This window comes from Capricornis sumatraensis, chromosome 15 (assembly GCF_032405125.1).
Source record: "Capricornis sumatraensis isolate serow.1 chromosome 15, serow.2, whole genome shotgun sequence".
In the NCBI taxonomy this organism is placed as follows: Eukaryota; Metazoa; Chordata; class Mammalia; order Artiodactyla; family Bovidae; genus Capricornis; species Capricornis sumatraensis.
In genome coordinates this window covers 47,309,078-47,323,339 of record NC_091083.1, presented here as the reverse complement: position 1 = coordinate 47,323,339, position 14,262 = coordinate 47,309,078, and positions in this window count along the sequence as shown.

The window sequence follows — 14,262 nt, the reverse complement described above, 5'->3', positions numbered from 1 at the left end:
AAATGTGTATATGTATATGTATATTTATATTAATCTGGCAAATGTGTACAGGACATTGGATTAACATATTTCTTTTTCTTTGGTTTATATAATTCATCATTTTAGATCTTGTGAAAAAAATGTATAAGTAAGTTTGAGAAAAAGACCCTGCATTCTATTTATACTCTGCATGGATCATTCAACCAGTCACGTAGATGGGACAGCACCACGCTACCAGGGACTAATTCAACTACAGGTGCTGATGACTTTGTCCCTACAAAATGTGAGACCTATCTTAAGAAATATTCTCATGAGAAAGCAGAAATATGATTTTTGGCACTTATAAAGGGCAGTTATATGAAAGCATAACTGCATACTTCTTTGAAAGATTATAACTAATTAAAGATGAAATCAATTCAACTTCCTTGAGAAAGATTGTCAATGGATAATTTTGAAAGATGATGGAAGGATTTGTGTTATTTTAAAAGAAATGGTGATTGACTTTTTAATCTAGATTTTTCACTTGTATCAAGTTGAAAACACATCAATCCTTACTATTTTGCTCCAAGCCAAATGGACACGTGTATGTGCCAAAACAGTTCCACTTAATTACTCAAATGGAGAACCACTTTCATCAGGCAACGCTTCAATTCAATATTGATTTTCATTTTATTATCTAAATTATCTTTCTAATCTGTCTCTGTATATATGTACTAATCTTTTTGTTTATTGTGTCATCTATATTATAACTGCTAAAATTTAACTTGAGGACAGGAAGCAATTATATTTGGTAATTAGTGTAGGAAATCATAGGAGAAAAAGTGATTTTGTCAGTTTTGCTTTTTGTTCAGAGCTTGGAGCTTGTTGGAAATGTATTTTGTGGATTACCATAAAGACCTAGTGTTTGCATATTTAACAGTCATCTTGGTTGCTATGAAACTGGAGATTAAGTTTCTTCAAGTATATTTATTTCTGAAGACATTTCTGCTTTTTATAGACTATGTGTCCTGGAAAAGGAGAAGTTCTGGTGAGGAGAGGGTGCTCTGCAGTGAACTGGTGACGGAAAAGGAATTCCCTGGACTGTGTCACAGTGACACCTGCACCTGCCCACAATCTAGAGACGTTCTCCCGAGATGCGATGGCTAATTTTATGTGTTAGTTTGGATTCCGGGGTGTCCAGGTGTGCGGTTAAACCTTGTGTCTGTGAGGGTGTCTCCTGATGAGACTAGCACTGAGATAGTGGACTGAGTGAAGCACTTGACTTTCCCAGCGTGGGGGCCTCAGTCTCTCAAAGGCCTGAACATGACAAAAAGGGAGGAGAGTTGGCTCTCCTGGTAGATCATGGGCTTTTCAGCTTACACCATAGCACAAGCCCATCCCTCATAATAAGTTATGCTTATACACACATATGTGTATGCATCAGTGAGCCAGTGATAGTCACTCGGGCATGTCTAACTCTCTGCAATCCCATGAACTGCAACTGCCAGATTCCTCTGTCCACGAAATTCTCCAGGAAGGAATACTGGAATGGGTTGCCATTCCCTTCTCTGGCAGTGCCGATGGTGTGTGTGTATATATGTATATATATATACATACACACACAGTGGAGAAGGAAATGGCAACCCACTCCAGTATTCTTGCTTGGGAAATTCCATGGACATAGGAGCCTGGCAGGATATAGTCCATGGGGTCGCAAGAGTCGGACATGACTTACCAACTAAACCACCACCATACACACACACACACACACACACATACACACACATGCACGCACGCACACACACATCTCCCATCCAACACAGCCTGTTAGTTTTGTTTCTCTGGAGAGGTCTCACGTGAAAGTCATATAATGTCTAAATGACGCAGGATGTAGACCAGGCACTTCTGAAATATCCAAACAGAAGTAGAGCTGCTGCTGCTGCTGCTAAGTCGCCTCAGTCGTGTCCGACTCTGTGCGACCCCAGAGACGGCAGCCCACCAGGCTCCCCCGTCCCTGGGATTCTCCAGGCAAGAACACTGGAGTGGGTTGCCATTTCCCTCTCCGATGCATGAAAATGAAAAGTGAAAGCGAAGTCGCTCAGTCGTGTCCGACTCTTAGTGACCCCATGGACTGCAGCCCACCAGGCTCCTCCGCCCATGGGATTCTCCAGGCAAGAGTACTGGAGTGGGTGAAGTAGAGCTGAGTATACAAATAATGAAATAATGACTCTTCCTTGAATATGACAGGCTTTTACTCTGCAATAAAGGAAGTGAAGTTTTAGAAAGAAGGAACCGGTTAGAAGGTATGACATAAATTGTGCATCTTAAGCAATTTTAGAAACAAGTTAACCATTTCCTCTTTTTTCTTTCAAGAGCATCCATTAGGCTATTTTCTAATAAAAATGCCAACCCTTTACAATGAGGGAATTTGCTAAAGATGATCAGAATTGGCTATTTGAGAGAATTTCGTTTTAAGCATTTCTACATCAGATCAGCATTCCTGTGGTAATTGCTTTTGAACCGACTTGGGTTATGTGAATTGAAAACGTTCACTCCCATGACTTCTACCTCAGTTGACTGTCTGAAAAATAAATGGTACTAAAATACTGAGGGTTTAGAATGTTGATTACTGAGTTACTGATTTATACAAAGCAGATATTCTTTAAAATATTTGAAAAAAGAAGGGTACCTATACCTGTCTTTCTGTCATCCTCATGTACCCTGTTTCCCTGTTGGTTCAGTTGTAAAGAATCCACCTGCCCACACATGAGATGCAGGAGGTTGTGGGTGCCTGGGTCAGGAAGATGCCCTGGGGAAGGAAATGGCAACCCACTCCAGTGTTCTTGCCTGGAGAATCCCATGGACAGAGGAGCGTGGCAGGCTACAGTCCACAGGGTTCCCAAGAGTTGGACATGACTGAGTGAGTAACACACTGTCACCTACCCTGCAGAACAGTCCTCTCTGCTGTGAGAGGTGAGCCAGTGATCCGGACAGCCTGCAGGGAGTGAGTCCTGTAGAGCAGTCACCAGAGGCTGTACCTGCAGTGACAGCTTTTAGAAAACAAGTTTATGGGCCAAGGATTGCTCTTAGAATTACTTCTTAGATTCGTTCCTCTCATTTCATCACCCAGTCATCCTGTGAAGAGCCCACTATTGTCATTTCCACTCTACAGGGATGGAGACAGCGGCTCAGAGAACCACGTAAGCTGCATAAGGTGACTGTCAGCTCAGAAGACGTGCAGGTGGGGCTCCAAACCCACAGGCTCTGCATCCAAGCTTTTGCTCTTTTTCCCAACCCTGTACTTCCAGGTTTGGGCACCAGACTGCACACTTGAAGTGGTCTGTGTGCATGTGCAAGGAGCTGGTCTCTGCCCTCTCCCCAGGGTAAGTGCATGTGAGATCTCAGCAACCATCTATTCCCACCCAGGATTGGTTTCAGAAATCTACTCTGCCTATAACTTGTTTTCCTACTGTCCATTTCAATTACATGTATGTAGTGGAAACAGAAAGGATTATACCTGAAAACCTAAACTGAATTCTGTTCACCTCTAGTTCTTACAGGAAGCCCCTCCCCAATGTTTCAACTTCCTTGGTTGCACATTATCAAATGGTCAACATTTTTTTCTAACGTCATACTTCTATGATTTCACTTTGTTTCATGTCTGCAGTTTCCAGAATTTAATATGTTTTTAAAAGTTAATTATAGGTATACTTGGTTTGCTGTAACCTCTTCTTAACTTTTCGGTTATCACTAAAAGATAAAAAACTGAAAATTCCCAATAACATCACATTCAAATAGGACTCACTCAGAAGTGAAAATGCTTGCAAAAAAAAAAAAATAATAATAAAGGAAGCCTCTCTTTAGACTGGGGCCAGTATCTACATGCTAATGCACATGGTTCATGACTACCTGTGCTGTAGTTGCGCATAAGAAAAGGGGAAATATCTGCTTCTGTAACAGAAACACCCACAGGTAGCGCTGTTTTAGATTTGCCTTCAGTCAGGATGAGAACTGCGTTACTGAGATCCAGAGGCTCCACTGTCTCTCGGCTGGCTCCCCTCACAGGACAGCCCCAGGCATCCCCAAGCACAGAGGAAAAGCAAAAGCTTATCTTTAACAAAGATTTCAGCCTGTGTTTTCTCATGTTGCTTTGATTCCCACTGGGTAACCTGTCTGAAGGCTACCCAGGATCTGAAGCGATATTCATGGGATATAGTGATCCATTTAAGCCAACCAATCCCACAAGCAGAGTTGGTTTTGGAGTCTTTTCCCTAGAAACAGGAAAGGAGTTTTCCCTAAAGAAAATTGGGTTTATTTTTCTACCAGAGGGAACAAAATGAATGTTGGTCAGTTAGCAATCAACATTCTGAAACTGGACTCCGAGGATATTTGGAGTTTTGTGAATAAACTTTGTCATATGTCAAGAATACATGAAAAAGCATTCATATCTTTCAAAATATTTGGTTTCACCTAAAATTAATAGCTACATGCCTGAATATGCTTATAGAAAGTGGCTTAAACACGCGAACAATATGCCAAAGATACATCCCTGCTACCAATTACCTCGAATTCCTTCCTGTCTTTCTTTGACTACTCCATTTTATAACCAAAGAGGACACTTAATAAATATTACTTGATTTAGATTTTTTTATAAAAAAATCAACTATATGCTCTTATTTAGTTGTTGTAAGAGATAGGTTTGTTATAAAAGGGCTTACTCAAAATAAATATGCCTCCATATTCTATTAATATAAAGGCTTTTAATAGGTTCTTTTTTCATTAGAGAGAACAGTTGAAGGATTATAAGAGAAATCAAGAGCATCAGGAAGACCAGAAAAGAGAAATGCAAGACAGTTAACAGGTAATAAACTGTCCCTTAATGAGACAATTCTGCAAATGCTCTAAAAATCAGAATAATAATAATGGCAATAATAATAATTAGAATTTTCAGTCCATAGTGTCTTTCTGTTAAAGGCCTATAATGCATTTGGATGTAATGGGATAATGTCCACGAAAAAGGAATAGCCAGTGCCATAAACACACATGGTGCTTAAGCCCTAATGAGGAACTCTGGCTTTCCTGACTTGTAGAAGCATTTCCTCTAAGTACCTCTAAGTACTTCTAAACATCAGGACCAATGTTAGAGACAGATGGGATGCCCAAGACTGACAGGAAGGTGAGTGGTTCATTAGAACCAGGTACAATGGTGCCAGTCATGGTGCCCAGGAGTTCTCCCTGTAACTACCCTTGTACATGTAAAGCCTGAACATCCACTGGTTGGCTCTTCTCTGAGACATGCCAGGTGCTCTGAACCCCATCTCATTGCCCTCAGAGCCAGCCGTCCACCAGTCACCCTGTCCCCAGTTAGTTCAGGACTTCAACTCTCAGCTGGGCTACTCCAGTGACAAGCTCACTGCCTCCCAATGTGCCCATCCTCTGAATTCTAACCAGAGTGTGATTTCTAAACACAAACTGGATTTCCCACTGCCTAAGATCATCAGTGGCTCTCGTGCCACATCAGAGTGGAACTTGTTGAGCTATGACTTTCTGCTATCTGGTTTCCACCCAACGCAGCTGAGGCTCTGACCAAGTCATGCCCTGAGATTCTCCTGTCCCCACCCCAACCCCAGCCCACAACTCACGTGCAGGCGGCACCTGCCGGCCTCTGCCCAAGGTGGGCAGGGGGCAGAGGAGGAGGGAGGGAGAAGCTGGGGAGCACCCAGGGCAGGGAGGGGGCCAGTAGGGACTTGGGGGTGCAAATTCAAAGACACAACCAACAAGACTTTCAAGTAGGGAATGCCATGCCTTGAGCCCCAAGTGCAGGGCCTTCCAATCTGCCCCCCTGGGCCCTGGGGAGAGCACACATACTTCTGCAATAATTAAAAGCAATATTTCAACATATATCACAGTGATTCTCTTCAATGCCTTTTAGTTTTCGAGGGCATGTTTATTTTTTCATTACTTTCTAAGGGATATAAGTAGTTATTAAGTAGTATATTAAAATTATTAAACTCATTAAAACTCATGGAAGCACCAAATATTTCAAGTTATATGCAGAACTTAGTGTAAAGGATAAGACTTTTTTAAAGTGCTATCCAAGGGGGTTTAATTACAAAAAAAAGAATTTTTTTTAAATGAAAACCAAAGATTATCCCCAATAATGAGTACAACTGGTCTCAGAACACAATTCCAGAAAAGCACTTCTGAGAAGTCTGACGGGCAGATGAAATGTTAGTAGTAGATTGTCCCACACTGTTGACTTAGATTGAACCAAAGCATTAAAAGTATTAGTACCATTTGGCTTTGAACTGAAAAATGAACTTCTACTAGCTTTAAGTATTATTAAAACATCATGCCAGATCATAAATAGAAAAAAAAAAAAAAAGAAACCCTAAGGTCATGACAAAAGGAAGTATGGTGGAAAGAACCCTTCCTTTAAGACCCCAGAGAGGCAGGGTTTCTTCCTGTGAAACTTATGTTTTCAGATTCTCACAGTTGGGTCAGTGCAGTATGTGAGATGTGCACAACTTTGCAGTATTAATTATAGCCAATGTGTTTTTTAAAACATTAATGCAGGTTGTATGCATGTGAGATTTTCAAAAAATGTGAGAATTTCTCCCCTCCCATCTGCCTTCCTCACAACCCCTTTGGAAGACAAGCAAAACACTCCTAAGTACAGAATGTACTTGTCTGCACTCAGCTTTTCCTAATGACCATTTATGTAAACCTCGGTGATGTTGAGAGCAGAGAATTCTTGCTGCAATATAAATAGCTTGCAAGACCTTTCCCCTTGACCCTGCTGCACCAAGGGAATAAGGGTTTCTGATGACTGGGTTCTGCTCCTGGCCTGGACCCAGTGGACTGAACGGGGCCATTCATGTTGCTTGGTCAGCGGCCCTGGCCCTGAGTTCCAGCCATTGCTGGGCTGATGCTGGGGGCTTCTAGGTCTGTCCAATGCAAAGAAATAGAGGAAAACAACAGAATGGGAAAGACTAGAGATCTCTTCAAGAAAATTAGAGATACCAAGGGAACATTTCATGCAAAGATGGGCTCGATAAAGGACAGAAATGGTATGGACCTAACAGAAGCAGAAGATATTAAGAAGAGGTGGCAAGAATACATGGAAGAACCATTCAAAAAAGATCTTCATGACCCAGATAATCATGATGATGTGATCACTAATCTAGAGCCAGACATCTTGGAATGTGAAGTCAAGTGGGCCTTAGAAAGCATCACTATGAACAAAGCTAGTGGAGGTGTTGGAATTCCAGTTGAGCTATTTCAAATCCTGAAAGATGATGTTGTGAAAGTGCTGCACTCAATATGCCAGCAAATTTGGAAAACTCAGCAGTGGCCAAAGGACTGGAAAAGGTCAGTTTACATTGCATTCCCAAAGAAAGGCAACGTCAAAGAATGCTCAAACTACCGCACAATTGCACTCATCTCATATGCTAGTAAAGTAATACTCAAAATTCTCCAAGCCAGGCTTCAGCAATACATGAACCGTGAACTCCCTGATGTTCAAACTGGTTTTAGAAAAGGCAGAGGAACCAGAGATCAAATTGCCAACGTCCGCTGGATCAGGGAAAAAGCAAGAGAGTTCCAGAAAAATATCTATTTCTGCTTTATTGACTATGCCAAAGCCTTTGACTGTGTGGATCACAAGAAACTGTGGAAAATTCTGAAAGAGATGGGAATATCAGACCACCTAACCTGCCTCTTGAGAAATCTGTATGCAGGTCAGGAAGCAACAGTTAGAACTGGACATGGAACAACAGACTGGTTCCAAATAGGAAAAGGAGTACGTCAAGGCTGTATATTGTCACCCTGCTTATTTAACTTACATGCAGAGTACATCATGAGAAACGCTGGACTGGAAGAAACACAAGCTGGAATCAAGATTGCCGGGAGAAATATCAATCACCTCAGATATGCAGATGACACCACCCTTATGGCAGAAAGTGAAGAGGAGCTAAAAAGCCTCTTGATGAAAATGAAAGAGGAGAGCGAAAAAGATGGCTTAAAGCTCAACATTCAGAAAACAAAGATCATGGCATCTGGTCCCATCATTTCATGGGAAATAGATGGGGAAACAGTGGAAACAGTGGCTGACTTTATTTTTCTGGGCTCCAAAATCACTGCAGATGGTGACTACAGCCATGAAATTAAAAGACACTTATTCCTTGGAAGAAAAGTTATGACCAACATAGATAGTATATTGAAAAGCAGAGACATTACTTTGCCGACTAAGGTCCGTCTAGTCAAGGCTACGGTTTTTCCTGTGGTCATGTATGGATGTGAGAGTTGGACTGTGAAGAAGGCTGAGCGCCGAAGGATTGATGCTTTTGAACTGTGGTGTTGGAGAAGACTCTTGAGAGTCCCATGGACTGCAAGGAGATCCAACCAGTCCATTCTGAAGGAGATCAGCCCTGGGATTTCTTTGGAAGGAATGATGCTAAAACTGAAGCTCCAGTACTTTGGCCACCTCATGAGAAGAGTTGACTCATTGGAAAAGACTCTGATGCTGGGAGGGATTGGGGGCAGGAGGAGAAGGGGACGATTGAGGATGAGATGGCTAGATGGCATCACAGACTCGATGGACATGAGTCTGAGTGAACTCTGTGAGATGGTGATAAACAGGGAGGCCTGGTGTGCTGCGATTCATGGGGTCACAAAGAGTCAGACAGGACTGAGTGACTGACCTGAACTGACTGACTGTCTAGGAGGGAAACTGATGCTCACCCAAGGTGTTTTCACCAGGAAAAGACTTTCCCCAAGAAAGCAGCATCATCACTACTAAGACAGAGAAGCTAGGAATTCCTCCTTCCGCTGTAGGTCCACAGAGCACACAGGCAGGGCGACCCTGCTCCCAGCATCAGTGCTCTGACCTCAGGCAAGATGTGCAAGTGGCCCCAGGGCTAACTGTAAGGGGCCCCAGGACTAACTGTAAGGGGCCCCAGGACTAACGGAATATGCTTAACTTCTCACACTACAGCCTCAGAACACACTTCAATTTTCTGAAAACCTAGAGACGTCTTTCTGTCCCTCAGTTTTTCCCTTCTATTGAGGATTAGTGAACTTAAAACACTGTCAGCCTTTCCCATTCCATTTTGTACATTTTCTTCTCCCCTAGCCCACTTCTTGGAGGTAAATATGAAGTTTCTAGTAAACATATGACACCTAAACAATTACCATTGATTTAATGGGAATAATTAAACATAGAGCAACTATCTTCCTTTAACATGTTAAAAAAAAAAAAAAAGTGAAGTTGTCTATGTTCCTCTGATAAGGCTGCCAGAAGCCTTTGTCTTCTGGAATGATCCTGCTCTGGGCTCCCTCATAGGTACTAAGGGAGCCATTCAGACATCTCTCCAATGGAAACTCAGTTCTCTCTGTGTCATTACCACTAATCTATTATGAAAATTTCACTGTGAACACCTGTTAATAAACACTACTGTCTCACAGGTGCTACATTTATGATGACAAAGAAATGAAGCCTTTGAGAGGCTGATGTGTGCACATCAATTATGTGGGTTATTTTGGTCCAAGGGAAGTGTGGGATTCTACTGAGTATGGAGCTGAGGGAGTGATAGCCCAAGTGTCACCTCTGATTTCTGTGACAGTGTCCTTGGGTCCATGTCATTATGTCTTGGTTAAGTGCAATTCCAGAAGAGGGAAAGTCCCTCTGCAAATCATGATGGCATTTCTCTTGTTAGAAAACTTGTGAACTGGACATATTCCTCTTTCTTCTCAGCTACCAAAAATCTTCAAATGAAATTGAAGGTGTGATTGCTATGTTTAGGATGCTTATCCTTTAGCTACTTCAGAGGATTCCTCCACTCTTTAAGCTCTTCAAATTACACGTTTAACCATTTTGCATTGCATTATAACTTGTAAACTGACTCAAAACCTCTTAGAATTGGAAAGGGTACAGATTTTTTTCTGTATTATAAAGCATTATCACTATTATCACCAACTCAATGGACATGAGTTTGAGCAAACTCTGGGAGATCATGAAGGACAGGGAAGCCTAGTCTACTACAGTCCATGGGATCTCAAAGAGTCAGACACCACTTAGAAACTGAACAACAACAATGGTTTTATTTATCCCTTGGCTAGTCTTGGAGCTCTTTCCTTATAAACACAGAGCAGGGTTTCCTCTCATCCCTCCCCAACCCCCAGTACTCAACTCAACAGTTGAGGTAGAGGATCTTACACCCGGCATCCACTCAGGGTAATGAGAAGAGGTTACCAGCGTCACAGGTAGAGTGGGAGTGTGGAGAGAAGGAAAGAAAAAGGAAACAGGGGCCCCCGCATGTGAGGGGGGCCACCCTCCATCCCCACCTGAGGGCAGTCCTGGATCTCCCCTCCTGAGTCTGCAGTGAGGGCTGCTTCGCCATCAGGAAACACACAGGATCCTGAGATGCTGCCCTGAGTTGTTTGGGCGCACCTCCCATCTCTCAGGGCAAGCCTGGCCAGGCTGGCCCTCGCTGCCTGCAGCCTTCTCTGAGGAGGTCCGAACACCCACGTGTGCCTCTGATCCCTGCTTTCCCACTGCTATTCTCAGTCACCTCCTGCTTCACACTTAGCCTGAGCGCGTGTAGGAAGAGTTCTCCCCACGCCTCTCTCTGACAGGAGAGGGGACCCGCCAGATGTGAGGAGTGGGGTCTCCACAGCAGAAGGGACTGCAGCTACCACCCCTCTCCCGCGGGAACCAGGTCTCCCTAGGTCACGATATAGGTTCTGGGAGTACGGATGTGCACCTGGTCCAAGGTCAGTCTGAAAGTAACTTCTAGGGAATAAAGATACCCAGAATTCTCTCTCTCAGGAATACGACCTGAGACTATCCGTAAAGTGTAAGCATCCTCCAACGACAGTCTGGGGCTTAGAGTTACAATGAGATGATATTCATATTTAACAAGCAAAGTGCAGATACTGCCTTTTCAAATGTTTCTTTCCTTTTTCTACTTTTTCCTCCTAAGTGTGTTGAAAAGAGGTCTTTCCTATCAGGGTCCAACATGGAGAAAGGCTGGGATGACCCCATTCCTGGGTCTCAGCACATGTATCAAGTGACTGTGTTTCTGATGAGCTTGCTTGGCTGCCCAGCCCTCACCGCCACATGTGACTGACAACATCAAACATCTCCAGATCACGTGCATGTACCTGTTGCTTAAATACGATAAACAAGAATCTGCACTCTTCCCCTGAGATTTTGGTATTGAGTAAATCTTTGTAAATATCTTTCTGCAACAAATGGGGACATGGTTTCTTCCTGTCCTAGGAACCTGCACAACTCTATTGGAAGTGAAGCCCGACAGTCAGATTTGCTACATGACCCAGTCACACGTGGTTCTGGGACTATGGATGTGTACCTGGTCCAAGGTCAGTCTGAATGTAACTTGTAGGGAATAAAGATACCTGGAATTCTCTCTCTCAGGAATACGACCTGAGACTATGAAGGAAAGGGTGGCAGTTAGCTATGGAAGCCAAAATGCTAACAAAAAGTGAAAGAGTTAACTTCTGAAAGTACAACTAACTGTTCTTGTCTGTGTTGTTGTTTAGTCACTGAGCCATGTGTGACTCTTTGTGACCCTATGGACTGCAGCCAGGCCTCCCTGTTCTTTACTAACTCCTGGAACTTCCTCCAACTCATGTTCATTGAGTCGGTGATGCCATCCAACCATCTCATCCTTTGTCCCTCGCTTCACCTCCTGCCCTCAGTCTTCCCCAGCATCAAGGTCTTTTCCAAAGAGTCAACTCTTCATATCAGGTGATCAAAGTATTGGAACTTCAGCTTCAGCATCAGCCATTCCAATGAATATTCATGGTTGATTTCCTTTAGGATGGACTGGTTTGATCTCTTTTAGGAGACATTAATTTCCTACATGGTCTTTTCTTTTTTTCTTTTCTTTTCTGAAGGGAAACTACCAAACTAAAATGTTAACACCATTTTAAAAATATAACTTCTCTTTCAAAATGTTTGGGAAGGTTATCTTCACAAACATCTAGCCAGGAAAACGGAGAGTCTAAAAGAAAATCTTAAAATTGCTTCCATTGGAGATGCATCTACAGCATAATTGGTGAATTAAAACAAATTTTCTCTGACATTTCAAGCCTCTCTCAAACAAAGCATTTCCAAGCTCTCCATGGCTTGCCCCTGGATTATTTCAATGATCAGTTCATCAGAGAAAGGTGCTCCCTGGTTCACTATGTCCTCAAACAAAGAGGCATTGATTCTGCACTCTCACTGTTTTCATGAGTTAAGTGGTTGTGCAAATGATTCATTCATAAGTCTGTGCATAAACCTTTGGATTATGGCAGGTTATTGAAACACTTCAGGCTATTTATCATGTTCTTATCAGCAGTAGCCACAGAAAGAGTTCACCTCATCAGTTCTGGAGTAGAAACATGAAAACAAAACAAGGTGACTTTCCCTTGTTCACTTGCTATGTCTAATGTGATCGAGTGTCTTCACCTTGTGGACACTTTGGATGGTGAACTCCCACAGAATGCCCCTCACATCCAGCCTCCAGATGGACCAGTGGTGGCCCTTTCATCTTGGACAGATTGCCTGCTTTGCTCTAATCTCTCCGAGTTTCAATGAACACTTGCATTCACAGAATCACAGAATGGGATGCCCAATTTTGAGTCATTTTACACAATGAATTCTAAATCAGGAGCTAAAAATCTGTTTCACTTTTTTATGGCAAACCATTCTGAATATATATGGCTGCCAATGAAAAGCTTTGTTTGCCTTTTCAAAACAAAAGCCAGAAATCACTTAGTTTTGTATGTGTGTGTGTATGTGTGTGTGTATTTTTGTGTGTACGTGTGTGCATGTGTGTATGTGTGTGTATGTGTGTGCATCTATGTGTATGTGTGTGCTTAGTTGTGCCCCCTCTTTGAAACCCTTTAGACTGTGGCCCACCAGGCTTCCTCTGTCAGTGGGATATTTTTCAGGCAAGGATATTGGAGTAGATAGCCATTCCCTTCTTCAGGGGATCTTACCAACCCAGGGATCAAACCCACGTCTTCGGCAGCTCCTGCACTGCAGGTGGATTCTTTACCTGCTGAGCCACCAGGGAAGCCTTATGTGTTTATGGGATCCTATTAAAATGTTTAATAACTGGTTGATATAGATTATGGCCATCAAACCAGAGACTGTTAAAAAGTTAAAATGGCTAGTCCTGGTAATGCTGAATAGATGCCCAGGCATTGCATAAACGTTAGCCTTATGTTATGTAAGTGTAGGTGCATGTAATAGACATATTTCACATTCAATTATAAATAAACTATGTTTATAGAACTAACAGAATGCTGAAGTTATGGCTTATTCTCCTAAAATTGGTAAATATTATTTGAATATTGACTATCAAATGTAGCTTTAACCTCTAGGGCAAAATTTTCCATGTGGATTTTATATTAATACAAAGACTGCATTCAGCCCTTGAAGTAAAAACATGTATTTAATATCGCCATATGAAAATATGTTCTTGTAATAATGCTTGTGAAAGCTATAAGTTGTATGTACAGGTACAATTTTAAAAACTTTAACGTAATTAAGTAGGAAAACAGATGAAAATAATGTAAATATTAAGGGATGATCCTTTGGAATATTCCTTTACTAAATCATTATAACTTCTGAGTTATAATGTTAAACTCAGATATTTCAATTAAAATAATAATACAAAATAGGTTAATAGAGATTTGGTTAAACTATAATTCAAATCTCTTTAGAAGTATTTGGTATATTGAAATTTATAGTGGAAAACAAACTAACCTTTAAGAATTGTATTGAATTTGACTTATTTAGACATTAATTTCTCTAAAAGACAAAACAAAAGCCCCATTTAGGGAAGGTTTCACATTTTATACAGCTAAGGATGAAATAAAAACATATCAATTGTGCCACATCTAATTTTCTTAATGAGGAAAAACTATAAAGTTATACTATCCGTGATAAAATTAATATGGAAAAGACAGTGAAAGAATAAGAGTACACCTTATAAAAATTATGAAGATGAATATGGTAGAGAAAAGAGGAATGCATTTTACTCTTCCAATCTATCTTCTAAAGACAGTTTTTATAATCACTGTAGAGGAGAATGCCTTATAGCTTATGAGATAAATTTTAAACTATTTGGACATTGAGTCCTTTTCAGTATTTAAAGTACATTTTATAGTTGTCCAAGCAGTAAATATGCAGTACAAAGTTCCTTCTAGGAAAAAAAAATACTGAAAATCTTTCCCCTTAACTGTATTCAGTTGTGCACCTAAAGGCTCCAATGCGGGAGCCAGCGTGAG